Genomic DNA, 13,294 nt, shown 5'->3' with positions numbered 1-13,294 from the left:
ATCACCTCCCCCACCCCACCCCCACCCCCGTTATTAATTCTTGGGGCCTAAATTATGGGCAACACTATTAAAACATTATCAGAACTAATGAGAAACAATTACTTAGAAAATGAGCCTGGACAAGATTGAGTTGAGGACATCAGTGGTGATCACTGTAGATTAGTTTAATAAATCATCAGGTGCAAAGCAAGACTGACTGTATGTATGCAAAGCCCTGTCACTGGAAAATGAAATTGAGACTTTTTTTGCATAATTTTTTCATTAATCTCAATAGGACCCGTGTGGTGGAGATTGTTTTATTCCCCTAATACCTTGCCTGGGGGGAGGGTGCCCAATAATGTCTTCATTGTTTTACTGAGGTCTTAATGACAATCTGTGACAACCTCATTTTAATGTATAGAGGATTATATCGATACAATTCATGTTTTATTGAAATGGTGAGGGAAACTAGTGGAGTCAGGCACTGTCTCTGAGCAGGAATTGGGAATTTCCCGGGCATCTTGCAGCCGCTCCTTTCAGATTTCCAAGTGCTCTACCGCTGGCTGCCCTGCCATCTCCTCCTCCAGGGACGGCTGGGAAAAGTGTCCTCAAGGAGGAAAAACTTCACGTCTCCGGTTTAAATTTGAAAGTAACTCATTGCCTGGCATAGTTTGCTGGGCAAAGGGAAAAGACCATGTAGCCCCCCCTTTACTAAAATGTACGTGCTATTGTTATTAACACCTTTGCTCCCAATAGTTGTGCCAGAGTTCGGAAAACTGACTTTCATTGGAGACGTTGAATTTCTAACGATATCTTAAGAGGTGAAAAAATTATACACGCTTTTTTTTTCTTTTCTTTTTTAATTTGCAGAACATTCTGCTTTTACGGTTTCCATTTACGTATCTTGGGAGCTAAATGTCTTTGCGTTTCTATTTTTACCTCTAGTACTTGAAAGACAATTGATGGTACAAAACAGGTTATAAGATTATCAGCAGCATCTCGCTGCCCATTAATGCTGGCGAAGGTCACCGAGCCGATCTGCAACCGCAGAGCTTGGGCCCCGGGCTCGGGGACACTGTCCTCTCAGCCCAGAGACCCACCCCCTGCGAGGTTTTAACATGCAATTCGGGGGAAAGTAATTAGTTGACCTCAACATTTAAATGTTAAAATCGTAGTCATTCTTTCCGTGCTTTATTTTAAATCGGGGTGGACTGTGGTGTGGGGGTGGGGGTCTAAGAGAACAAACAAAATGGAAAATAAAATTACTTTCAAATACCTAGCTTAGTACCTTAGTACTTGCGCAGTGGGACCGGGCAGCTTTTTGCTGTTCTGTGACGGGGTGATTTTTGCTGTTGTTGCAAGTTTGTTTACATTCCAGCAATTATTTGGCAGCCTGTCTCCTTCCGAATCGGTAAGAATTGCCAAGGACGAGAAGGAAGGAACCGAAACCACCGTTAGCGCCTTTCGTGGTCCTCGTTTGCTGCCGATCGAGCCCAGTTTCAGCTCAGGGGGCTGAAGCCTGCAGAATTTTTTTTTTTTAATTTTACAAAATCTTTTTGGATTTGTTTGTCGCTCGCCCCTTACTTTTTTTAATTTTAGTTTTTAGTTTTGTTTTCCATTGAAAGTTCTGTTCGCTGCGTCTGACGGGAACGGCCAGCCAGCCAGCCAGGTGGAAGGCCTTGCGCCCGCGGGGCGGCCGAGTCCGCGCGCTCCGCCACCCGCGCTCCCGGAGGCCGAGGTCGGGGCGGCCCGGGGGAAGCCGGTGGCCGGGACTGCGGCCCCGCTCGCTCGCCCGCCACGGGCCGCCCGGAGCCGGCGAGCCTGACGCGCAGCCCCGCTGTAATGGTGGCAGATCAAAGGCTATCCCGTGTCCCCACGGAGCCCGGGACAATCCCGCGCCTTTGTGCGCTGTTGCTAGGAGCCCAAAAAACTAAGAGAAAGTGTCAGGAGCATGTTAATCAGACTCGTTACAGTGTTACAATAACGTCCCTCTCGGGTCTCCCAGGCCCCGAGCACCCCCGCGCACCTGGCGCACAGACCCGACACCTGCACGGGGCCCTCGCGCCTGCCCTGGGGAGCCGCAGGCCCCTCCAGCTCTGAAGTCGGCGCCTGGGGCAGGCGCACGGGGAAGGACCCGGGGACCCTGCAAGCCGCAGGCACATCTCCCGCGTGCTGGGCTCCGAAACTGCAGCCCCGCGCCCTTAACCTGTCCAGGTCAGAGTCGGATCCACGGGCTCCGTGGCCCGCGGAGGATCCGGGTCCCTTGCTTTTCAGTCATTGAGTTGAATTGCCCACGTTAGTCAAACACGGTATCCGAATCTAGAGAAAAATTGATATTTCATTTCAGATAGCTTTTGGTTGAGAGTTTCTTCATAAAACTAAAAATCAACTTTCAAATTTTCCTTTCAAATGCATAGTTTAAGTGGTAATTCTGAGTTTGATTTGAAAAAAAAATGAACACCTTGCTGAAAGGAAAGATTTCTCTGAAGTTTCTCAAGAGAATTGCTTCATTCATTCGTTCATTTACTCATTCAACAAACATCTGTTGAGCCCGACTGGATGCCAGGCATTTAGTCTGGAAGTTTAGGACTCGTTCTGGGTGCACTTTTAAAATTAAGATGCCCTTGTGTGAAGTCAAAGGAGGCGCAAAGGTGTAAAATATTGTAAGATGTCAAAACCAAAATAAGTGCCACTGGCTACAGTGGTGATAATAACAAGAGGTGCAAATTAACAATTTAAAACGTTTGAGCCTGACCTGTGGCGGCGCAGTTGATAGAGCATTGACCTGGAATGCTGAAGTTGCTGGTTCAAAACCCTAGGCTTGCCCAGTCAAGGCACATACAAGAAGCAACTACTACCAAGTGATGTTTCCTGCTCCTCCCTCCACCTTTTCTCACTCTCTCTCTCCTCTATCTAAAATCAGTAAATAAAATGTTTTTAAAAATAAAATGTTTGAAAAACTACACAACATATGCTTTAAAAAGCCAGCCACTTTCCCCCCCTGTTCCATGTCCTCGAGTCTTCTGGTCCATAGGAGAGCTCGGGCAGGCCGCAGCCCTGAAGTAGGGTCCTGCCCGAGGTGTGAGGTGCGAAGTCAGCGCTGCGTGTTTGCACACAGCCTGTCAGCCTTGCTGAGGGGACAAAGACTTTCTCGGTCCCAGCCGCTTCTCCCCTTGGCTTTATAACATGGAACTGGAAAGCTGTGCTCAAGCTTAAGGCAGAATTTGGCTGCTTTTCTCCAATATAAGCTCTTGTTCAGGAATCAACCCACTCAGGAAGGGCAGAAGAGACCACACTTCCAGAGTATAACTGCTGAACCTTAAGTCAAAGACAAGGCTTTCTATTACCATGTAGAGTAGAAAATCCACTTCTGAGTCACCTGTGCTTACCTATTAGAGGGGAAATCTTGTAACTGTGTTAGACCTCTCCATTGGTCAAAATCAATTCCTCTCTCATACTATTGTGCAACATGTAATGTCTAGAAAACTGGACATGGTCCTGGAGATTAGTCTAAGCTCTGGAAGGAACTTTAAAGATTGCCTTCATTATATAAACAAAAGAGTTGATATACAGAAAACTCCAGCTTACAAAAAACAAGGGATAGCTGGTTTACTCACTTGGTTAGAGAGTTATCCCCATACACCAAGGTTACAGGTTCAATCCCCCATCAGGGTGCATACAAGAAACAACCAAGGAATACACAAATAAGTGGAACAACAAATCAATGTTTTTCTCTCCCTTTCTCTCTCTCTTAAAATCAATCAGTATTTTTTAAAAGAAAAAAACAAGGGAGACGAGACACCAGCTGTCACATGATGTTAAAATGTCTAGCTAAAGGGGAGAAATTCAGCGAAACCAGATTTTTTTTTTTTGTCCACATAAAGCTAAGTAGCTGGTTTGGCTGTGTTTTGTTTTATTTTTAAGTAATGAATCAAACTGCCTTAGTTATTCAGACACAGAGTCAAAAGAAAAATGAACATTCTATTTCAGATAGCTTTCTGGTGGAGAGTTCCTTCAGGAGGAGACTACACGCTCTAAATCTAGCTTACCTTTTTTTTTTTTTTTTTTTAATGGGCTTTTTTTAGTTCCATGGAAGAAAGGACATAAAAACCAACACGAACTTCTGGCTTAGATTGCCTGGGAGAACTGTGTTAATAACCCAAGCTCCCAGATGAGGGAAGGAGCACATCCATCTCCTCCATGGGATTTCCAGAAACTAGAATTTCTGCGGCAGTTTCCAGGGGAGCTCTGTGGCTTCGTCCAGCCTGGTGTGAGGGAGTTCTGGCCACTGGGAGCCCCGCCTACCAGGCAGCCAGGCTGTGTCCGGTTGCAGCGCCTGCCGCTCCTTCACAAAACCTTTGTACAAGCTGTGACCAACCCCTCCTTCTCCTCCATACCCCACAAACTCCCAACTCTTCTTCAAGACACAACTTGAAGGCCACTTCTGTGCGGTCTCCCCAAATTCCCTGAGACACTTATTGGTTCTCCCCTGGTCCTTCCATTACATTGGATCAGATTTCTGTTGTAGCACTGTGTGTGTGTGTGTGTGTGTATCCCCAGAACAGTGTGATTGCTTTGCATCTCTGGGTCCCTCTCCTGCTCACCTCTCACCTCCAGCAGGAGCTTGATAAAAGTGTTCATTATTCAACAACTGAGCCCTGGCTGTGTAGCTCAGCTGGTTAGAACAACGTCCTGATGTGCCCCGGTTCGTAAGTTCAATCCCTGTTCAGGACACATACAGGAATCAATCAATGAGTGCATAAATAAGTGAAACAACATATCAATCTCTCTTTCTCTCTCTCTCTCTCGCTCTCTCTTCCTTTCTCTCTAAAATCAATTTTAAAAATTAAAAAAAAGAAACTGAAAGTTCTTTACAAATTTTTAGGAACTGAGTTTTTCCTCTATCAGACACTTCAATTTTGATCCTGGATTTGTGATTAACAGGTTGTGTTACATTCAGACAAGCCACTTATTCTCTCTGAGCATCAGTTTCTTCAACTATAAGAAGAATATTACCCGAATTTTCCCACCCCATCCTCCCTAGAGAGCCCCACTTTCCTCGGCTGCAGACAAAGGGCTCACACTTCCCCGGGCAGTGAGTATCTGGTGAATTTTATGTTATATATATTTTACCACATTAAATAAAAAGAATCCTTAAAAAAGAATCAATGTCAAATGGAACACTAAGTGGAACAATGAGTTGATGCTTTTCTCTCTTTCTCCCTTCCCCACTTCCTCCCTTTCTCTCTCAAATCAATGGAAGAAAAAAAATTTTTAATTAAAAAAAGAATGTCAAAGAAAGAGAAATAAACACCATAAATAAATAAATAAAGTACTTTTGTAAAAGCACCTAGCATAAAATAAAATAAAAATTAATAGGCCCTGGCCGGTTGGCTCAGTGGTAGAGCGTCGGCCTGGCATGCAGAAGTCCCGGGTTCGATTCCCAGCCAGGGCACACAGGAGAAGCGCCCATCTGCTTCTCCACCCCTCCCCCTCTCCTTCCTCTCTGTCTCTCTCTTCCCTTCCCTCAGCCAAGGCTCCATTGGAGCAAAGATGGCCAGGGCCCTGGGGATGGCTCCATGGCCTCTGCCTCAGGCGCTAGAGTGGCTCTGGATGCAATAGAGTGGCGCCCCAGATGGGCAGAGCCTCGCCCCCTGGTGGGCAGAGCATCGCCCCATGGTGGGTGTGCCGGGTGGATCCCAGTTGGGCGCATGCGGGAGTCTGTCTGACTGCCTCCCAGTTTCCAGCTTCAGGGGGAAAAAAAATTAATAAAAGGTACCTAGGCTCAATGCATAGCAGGTATTCAGCAAAGGTCAAATGATTCCCATCCTGGTGCTAGACCTGTGCTGCAGTCCAGATGGGAATCCCCCTGCAACAAAGCTGGCTGGAAAGTGACCGTTGAGTGAACCCCGTTTTCTCATTCACTTTTATTGACAGGTAAAGGGTATGTTCTTCCAGGAAAACGGATTGGTGCAGCCAATCCCTGGACATCCTAGTTATGGCAGCACACTGGACAGACATGCGCCTCCCAGGGGAGCTTTAGGTTTGTTTTGTTGTTGTTGTTGTTGTTGTTCAGACTCTCCTATTCCCACTCCTGGACTAGAGAAATGTCTTTCAGTACAGAGCCGGTCTGACTGGAAACTCATGTTAACATTTGGTCCAACTCCTGATTTTGTAGACGGACACTGGAGCCCTGGAGGAGTATGCAGTACTGATTGCAGGCTGAAGGGGGCTTCATTCACACAGAAAAAATACAATGTGAGTGCCTCCTGGAGTGGTGTGAATATGGGGGCCCTTTTTAGTGGACTTGCCCAAGGTCACACAGCTGTCAAAACCAAGCCTACAGCCAAAGACTCAAAGTTAAACAGCTAAACCACACAGCTCCACACCCGAGAATTACCCAGATTTATAGTTTCAAGTTAAGTTCTCCACTAAGGAAGCTCCTAATGAGTTTTTTTGAAACAATAAGAAAATAGCGGAAGCCTATTTTTCAACAACTGGCATACTCATAGACAGTGCCTGACAGGCAAAAGTATTTGAGCCCATGACAATCAAACAACTAGACATCAAACTTAACCAGGAGGCTCTGCCCCCAAGCAAGTACCACCCTGCAGTAGGCGTACACGGCCCCCTGGCCCCTGTGGGCCCTGATCCCTTCCCAGACTGCACAGTCCCTCAAACGTATTGCAAGGTTGTCCACCAGAGACTGGCCTCAATGGCTAGAGAATGTCTTGGGTGGTCTGGAGTCCCAGTGTAGGGGCGGGGGTGTGTGTGTGTGTGTGAAGGAACAGGACCCTGACCTCACGGACAGAGAGGGTGCACTCACCAAGCAGTGTCCGCTCTCTGGGCCTCCTCTTGGCTCTGGCCTCACCCCTGCAGCCCCATCCTCCACGGCCTTCCTCATTCTATATGTCACTCACGGCTCATTCCACCTCCTCCCACTGTCGACTGTGGCCTGCTTCCACATGCCTCTTCCTGCTTCTTACTATTTTCCCTGTCTTCCTCTCCTCACAATTTCAAAAGCAAAGTTAGTAAATGTAGGAAAGAAAAACTTTTTCTTAAATTCTGTAGTTTTTTTTTCTGTAAAACAGATAATTTTTTTTCTAATTCCGTCTCCATGTTTGGGATGTAAACCTAGCGTCCTGAGCTGCTTGCAGGATGCCCCGCCGTCCTTCCTTCTCTGTGAACTTGGCACAGGAAGTTTATTAGCCCATTTCAGTGCACAAAGCCTGAGTGCAGAGGACAGCTCGTGTTGTACTTCGGGAATCAAAGTAGAAATGTCAATGAGGCTGCTAATTATTCAGTAAATTAAATATTGCTGCCAAAGCTACTATTCCTAATGTCCTACATTTAATCACGCTGTCTTAATGCAAAGCCAACATCGAGGTTCTGTTTAAATGATAAAGAAGATGAGGAGCTGTCAAATCGGTATTGGTTCTTTGCATTTGAATAGAAATATTTAAGTACCCAGCCTGAAACTCACATGGAAACCCGGAATGATGGTTATAAATAACAAAGTTTAAGGATATAAAATTTGATTTCTATCCTGCTCTTAACCTTATTTCTTCAGGAGTGGAGTAGGGGAACATTAACAGAAAGATAATAATAAATGATTATTTATAAAACCAGATATTTTCAAATTATGACAAACATTCCATTTATATTATTAAGGTGTAACCTCCCTTTAAAAAAAATCATTTGTTACAACCTTGCTTCGTTAAAAACCTTAAAAGCAAAACAATTTTTGTGTCATCTAAGGCATTTTAAATTGCGAAATGTATGTGTGAGAATATTCAAGGTAAATATTTTAAAATAAATAACAAATGAATGGGTCACAAATTTGCATGTACTGCCTCTGAAAACGAGAACATTTAAAATGGTTCGTTCAAATGGTGCCATTGGCCTTTTTCCTTCCTTCCCACGAAGCATCTGTGTTAGATTAGTACTCAGAAAAGAGAATATGTTTTCATAGCCTCCGGTGCTGCATTTATAAAAATTGTGATGATTCTAGGACGGCACCTTCATTTTCTGAATTTTCAAAACTTATCCCCTTTTCCTCTTTTGTTTTCTTTCAGCAAAACAAAGATGAAGAACCCCTTTAAGAAATTTTATACATTCCCACAAAGCCCCAGTTTGTTGACCTTCAGGCCACAGAGCAAAACCTTTCTTTTAAGTCAAGCATTCCCCATTGGGAAGTGCTCCAGCTTTTTCTTTTTATGAGGAATTTTAACTGCTGGACTTAATTTAATTATTGTATTTTGTACATAACTCCCAGAAGCCCCAGGGCATGAGCTGGACATTTTTTCAAAACTTTCAAATGAAGATCTTTAGAAATGCACATTGCTGATGGTAACGTTACTTCTTTCCACTTGTATTTCTAATCTAAATACCGAACATGGATCCCCCTGTTTCCTGATTTGTTCATAGAGAAGTTCCAACCGCAGTATCTCTTGGCCACATACACTCTTACTGAGTAGACACAGGATATAGTCATTTGAGTCCTTACTGTGGACACATAGGTTTCATAACAAGAAAATAAAAACCATCTCCAGTTTAATTACATTTGAAAAAGTTGTTGGTAACATAGTCTTCAAAAAACAGTGTTCCTAGGTGGATAATGCCTTGAACTCAGTTGCATGCTGGCCCCAGATGGCAGTCTGCCACCCCCTCTCTGTACAGTTTGTATGAGGTGCTCCCCCCAACATAAACAGCTCTTCCTGGACCCCAGCAGAGGCTCATGTGCGCGCGCACACACACACACACACACACACACACACGGAGTTGTCATCCTAAGCCAATAGCAAAGATTCAATATCTTCATCAAAAACTTGACCACATCCTGACTCTTAAGGGTAAAAAAATTTTTTTGGTAATTAATGAAATGTGGGGTCAACATAAAATTTTTGAATTCATAAGCTCTGCCCAAAATACTTCATGGGGGGTTTGGGGTCACTTATGAAGTAAGTTTTATTTTAGAACTTCTGAGATCTCTGAATTTAGGAAGATATTTTAGAGCAAAATTATCTGAGAGGTGATCTGATTTTCTTATCTACTTGGATTTAATTTTAAAATAATAGAGCCCCTGCTGGATAGCTTGATTGGGTAAAGCATTGTCTCAATGTGCATAGATTGGCAGTTTGATCCCCACTCAGGGCACGTATAGAAACAGATGGATGTTTTTATCTCTCTCATTCTCCTTTTCTTTCTCTAAAATCAATAAATAAATTTATTTTTTTTTTTTAGATTTTATTTATTCATTTTAGAGAGAGAAGACAGAGAGACAGAGAGTGAAGGGAGGGAGGAGCAGAAAGCATCAACTCCCATATGTGCCTTGACCAGGGAAGCCCGGGGTTTCGAACCGGCAACCTCGGTGTTCCAGGTCAATGCTTTTACACACTGCGCCACTGCAAGTCAGGCTAAAAAATTTTTTTAAATAATCAAAATCACCATTTTGATGCCAAAGAAGGACTTGAGAGATCATCTAGGCCAGGGGTAGTCAACCTTTTTATACCTACCGCCCACTTTTGTATCTCTGTTATAGTAAAATTTTCTAACCACCCACCGGTTCCACAGTAATGGTGATTTATAAAGTAGGGAAGTAACTTTACTTTATAAAATTTATAAAGCAGATTTATAGCAAGTTAAAGCATCTAACAATAATTACTTACCAAGTAATTATTTGTGTCAGATTTTCGCTAAGTTTGTCAGAATAAATCTTTATAAAACAACTTACTAGGCCTGACCTGTGGTGGCTCAGTGGGATAAAGTGTCAACCTGGAACACTGAGGTCCCCGGTTCGAAACCTTGGGCTTGCCTGGTCAAGGCACATATGGGAGTTGATGCTTCTTGCTCCTCCCCCTTCTCTCTCTCTCATTCCTCTCTCTCTAAAAAAATCAATAAATAAAATATTAAAAAAAACAACAACTTACTATAGTTAAATCTATCTTTTTATTTATACTTTGGTTGCTCCGCTACCGCCCACCATGAAAGCTGGAACACCCACTAGTGGGCGGTAGGGACCAGGTTGACTACCACTGATGTAGGCCAATGGTTCTGGACCTTGGCTGCATATTAGAATTACCTGTGCATTAAGTAAATACCAATGTCTGGGCCCCACTGAGAATCATTAAATAAGGGTCTAGTCTGACCTGTCCTTTTGCAGTTAAAAAGTGAAACTATCAAACAAAACCCTGAAAGATTAAGTGTGCCTTTTATATTAAACATCTAAGTGTGCCTTTTATATTAAACATTTATATTGATCATGTTGTATATAAAACTACAATATGATTTGGGAATGCCTGGCCATGATAAACTTTAAAAAGCAAACTTATTTAAAACAAATAAGTTTCGTTAATTACATTTTAGGCCACATGAATTGTAAAATAGTTGGTTGAGTCCTCCCATGTAACATGCTTTCTAATTTTACACACATTCACATCCCTGACTAATCACAGAAAAGATTGGAACAGCCATAGCTTCGAAACGCTTCACATTTAATTTTTAAAATAAGATACATTTGTATGGATGGCTGCCATTCTATAAGTTTCACTTAAAAGTTTGACTTCTTTAGTGGCAGCATCATGCATCATGACTATTATTCTGAGAATTTATTTTTCTTACATATCATTAAAACATATAGGCAAAAGCAATCTTTGTCCTAGAGTCATCTGAAGAATTCAAGACACTTAAACTGTAAAGCTTTACACTGTACAGTTTTTATAAAAATGGAGGCAAAGATCTTAACATATGGTGACAGAAAAGGATTTGACTTTGGGTGATGGACGTAAAAATGCACTATACAGATGATGTATTATAGACTTGTGTGCTTGAAACCTATATAATCTTATTAACCAGTAAATTTAATTTTTAAATAATGAAGGCAAAGGGAAGTCAGTCAAATAACAACTCATCCCAGTGAGTCCCATGGTCGGGGGGCGGGGGCAGGAGTGATCTTAGCCATCATCTCTGATGACTTCAAGAGAGCCAGAGAGGCCACACTGAGCAAGGGCTCCTTCTAGTGAGAAACCACAGCTGGGGCTCAGTGGGCCTTGAAGCCATCTTTGTAAAAGCTTACCCTCACCCTGCCTTCGCTAAGAACAGCGCCTCCCTCACTCTTCTTTCCTGCTCCCCCAACCTGCCTCCTCCCCTCTCCCCAACAGGGATGGTGGATTTGCAGGTCACCAAGGGAAAGAGAGAGCTCCAGTCCCTTTGACTTGAGGACCTGGTCTTCTCAGGCCAGGACCTCTCCTGAGAGATCCAGGATGCTTTGATCTCAATTATTTGCCTTGCACTAAAAGACGTCTAGTTGGCCACTCCTCTAAGATACTAATAAGGCCAGGACCTGGGATCCGAGATGCAAACTTTTTTTTTTTAAGCGAGAGGAGGGGAGATAGCTACTTTTAGTGGCTGAGGCTGATGCTATCCCCAGCACCCAGGCCAAAGCTAGAACCCATCACGCCTCTGGCTGCAGGAGGGGAAGAGGAAGAGAAGGGAGAGGGAGTGGGAGAGAAGCAGGTGGTCACTTCTCCTGTGTACCTTGGCCAGAATCAAACGTGGGATGTCTGTACAGCGGGTGGGCACTCTATCCACTAAGCCAACAGGCCAGGGCCTTTTCTTTTTTTCTTAACCAAGGGATTGAGATGCAATCATTAAAGCTATAAAGCTATAGAGTCACTATACAATGCTAGTTAGCATATGACAGACCTGCATAGGATACATTCACCCATTCACTCCTCCAGCTGATATTTACTGAACTTCTGTTATGTGCCTGTGGGCTAAGAGGGTAGCCCTGGAGATGGCCCTGTGGCCCCAATGCCAGTAGTTCTATCATAAGTGAAAGCAGGATGGGCAGCTGAGGACTTTCTTATTCTGGCTCTTCCCCTCCCCCAATTATCCTTATTATTCTAATTATTCTTCATTATCCTTTACAACAAACATGCAAGTTAACAAAGAATCTAGCTTTAGGTCTGATACCAAAAAAAGGAACAAAAAGGAAGAAATCTAAAGGTAAATTTTCCTGTAGCCACAAAAGAAGAATGTTTACAGAAAGTTTAAAATTTTTTAATGGCAAGGAAAACTGCTGAAAACAGTAATGTAAATTGTTTTGCCTATCAAATGTATATATTAATCATTTTTTTTATAATCTCCAAGGGCCAGTGGCAGTGTGACCAAGTACAATCCTCTTTTAAAATATTTGGCAATGTGTATCAACAGACTTATTGTAATTTTCCAATTTTTTCATTAAATATATGTTGCCTGGATTGTGGTAGCACAGTGGATAAAGCCTTGACCTGGAACGCTGAGGTCACCGGTTCGAAACCCTGGACTTGCCTGGTCAAGGCACATACGACAAGTAAGCAATGAACAACTCAAGTGAAACAACTATGAGTTAGACTTCTTGTTCCTTCCCTTCCCTTCTCCTCTCTTTGTAAAAATCAATAAATAAAACCTTTAAATATATATGTGTCAAGTTTTTTTTTTAAATCAAGGTAAAGCTAATTACAAATAAAAATCTTAATTACACCTAAAAACTCTGAATAGAGGGGCCCCAGCAGGTGGTTTTCATATAAGCTCCAACATGCTGCTGTCAGGACTGAGCTCAGACGGCCCAGCGGCTCCTTCTGACCTGGGAACCACCGTCACTTCCAGTGCTGAGATTCACATAATCCAACAGCCGGTTCTCTGCCCTAAAGACTGTTTCAACTATATATAAAAAAAAGATATACCGAAAGGTAGTTTATTATTTCATGTATTTAATACTTAAATAAGAAAAATAAAAAGAGGTACAGAAAACTAGATTATATTATAAAAAAGAGTTTTAAAATATTAATGAAAAAATATTAATAATACCTGACAAAAAACAATAAAACTGTTATTTAAGATATTGCTTCTTGATTGGCATCCTCACTTGCAATTGTTTTCACCTATGCACATCATGAACATCACTGTGGGCGCTTAGAATACACTGTTGGGCAGATGAACGTTAGAAGGAGGAAGGAATGGAAATTTGTGATTTCCACATCGGGTGGCTACCCAGGCGCCCATCTTAGGGAAAACTCTGACTACAAGTGCCATTTTAACTACTGGTTCGCCGAACTCAACCAAAAATTAGGTATCGGTTCTACCAAACCGGTATGAATCCCACCACTGGTCATTCCTCACCAGGGAGAGGGGCTCGGCTGTCCTGGGTAGTAGAAAGCACCCAGGATTTACAAGAAAGTGACCTGAGTTCCAGTCCCATTCTGTCACCCAATCACAGTGGGTTCTTGAAAAGAGCCTTTTCCTTCTCTGGAAGGAGGGAACTAGGATGCAGTCA

General features: G+C 43.0%; 1 protein-coding gene across 1 annotated transcript in view; it reads left to right on the top strand.

Moving 5' to 3' along the window:
• The window catches only part of CLYBL (citramalyl-CoA lyase), a 270,259-nt gene extending 262,186 nt beyond the window's left edge, over nucleotides 1–8,073 (top strand). Inside the window, exon 9 of the mRNA XM_066236156.1 lies at nucleotides 8,055–8,073. The gene's annotated coding sequence lies outside the window, so the exon portion shown is untranslated. The remainder of the gene's footprint in view (nucleotides 1–8,054) is intronic.
• The last annotated feature ends 5,221 nt before the right edge of the window (nucleotides 8,074–13,294 follow it).

Source organism: Saccopteryx bilineata, chromosome 6, assembly GCF_036850765.1.
Source record: "Saccopteryx bilineata isolate mSacBil1 chromosome 6, mSacBil1_pri_phased_curated, whole genome shotgun sequence".
Classification (NCBI taxonomy): Eukaryota; Metazoa; Chordata; class Mammalia; order Chiroptera; family Emballonuridae; genus Saccopteryx; species Saccopteryx bilineata.
This window is presented reverse-complemented; position numbering and strand designations above follow the sequence as displayed.